This window comes from Myotis lucifugus, unplaced genomic scaffold (genome assembly GCF_000147115.1).
Source record: "Myotis lucifugus unplaced genomic scaffold, Myoluc2.0 scaffold_25, whole genome shotgun sequence".
NCBI lineage: Eukaryota > Metazoa > Chordata > Mammalia > Chiroptera > Vespertilionidae > Myotis > Myotis lucifugus.
In genome coordinates, this window is record NW_005871073.1 from 3,899,618 (window position 1) to 3,901,074 (window position 1,457).

General features: G+C 39.3%; 1 protein-coding gene across 1 annotated transcript in view; it reads left to right on the forward strand.

Moving 5' to 3' along the window:
- The window catches only part of AK5 (adenylate kinase 5), a 188,041-nt gene that overhangs the window by 168,115 nt on the left and 18,469 nt on the right, over positions 1–1,457 (forward strand). The gene's annotated exons all lie outside the window — the stretch shown is intronic.

Sequence of the window (1,457 nt, forward strand, 5' to 3'; positions counted from 1 at the left end):
TCGAGGCTTAATTACAACAAGACTGTGCACAAAGCCCACAAGGGGGGTGCACCAAGAGTGTCTACCTCAGGTAATTGGGACACTTGGCACAGAAAGGCACTCTATCGACACAGCGAAGCATAAAAAATGCCGAGACAAAAAAACAGGACACAAACGACAGAATTGGAGGAAAGCAAACTGCTGGATATAGAGTTCAAAACCACACTTTTAAGGTCTTTAAAGAACTGTCTAGAAGCCGCCAATAAATGTAGTGAGATCTTCAAGAAGACTGGTGAGACCGCCGATAAATGTAGTGAGATCTTCAAGAAGACTGGTGAAACCCTCGATGTTGTGATAAAGAACCAACTAGAAATTAAGCATACACTGACTGAAATAAAGAATATTATACAGACTCCCAACAGCAGACCAGAGAATCGCAAGAATCAAGTCAAAGATTTGAAATACGAAGAAGCAAAATACACCCAACCGGAAAAGCAAAATGAAATAAGAATCCAAAAATACGAAGATAGTGTAAGGAGCCTCTGGGACAGCTTCAAGCGTACCAACATCTGAATTATAGGGGTGCCAGAAGAAGAGAGAGAGCAAGATATTGAAAACCTATTTGAAGAAATAATGACAGAAAACTTTCCCTACCTGGTGAAAGAAATAGACTTAAAAGTCCAGGAAGCGCATAGAACCCCAAACAAAAGGAATCCAAAGAGGACCACACCAAGACACACCATAATTAAAATGCCAAGAGCAAAAGACAAAGAGAGAATCCTAAAAGCAGCAAGAGAAAGAAAATCAGTTACCTACAAGGGAGTACCCATACGACTGTCAGCTGATTTCTCAACAGAAACTTTGCAGGCCAGAAGAGAGTGGCAAGAAATATTCAAAGTGATGAATAGCAAGAACCTACAACCAAGACTACTTTATCCAGCAAAGCTATCATTCAGAAGTGAAGGCCAGATAAAGAGCTTCACAGATAAGAAAAAGCTAAAGGAGTTTATCACCACCAAACCAGTATTATATGAAATGCTGAAAGGTATTCTTTAAGAAGAGGAAGAAGAAGAAAAAGGTAAAGATACAAATTATGAACAACAAATACACATCTATCAACAAGTGAATCTAAAAATCAAGTGAATAAATAATCTGATGAACAGAACAGTATGAACTGGTGATTGTAATAGAATCAGGGACATAGAATGGGAATGGACTGACTATTCTTGTGGGGGGGGGATGTGGGGGGTGAGGGAAGAGATTGGACAATAATCGTGCACCTATGGATTAGGACAGTGGGTGGGGAGTGAGGGCGGTGGGTGGGGTGGGAACTGGGTGGAGGGGAGTTATGGTGGGAAAAAAGAGTAACTAATGTAATAATCTGAACAATAAAGATTTAATTAAAATAAATAAATAAATAAATAAATAAATAAATAAATAAAAATAAAAAAGTGTCGAGGAGCCCAGCCAGCGTGGCT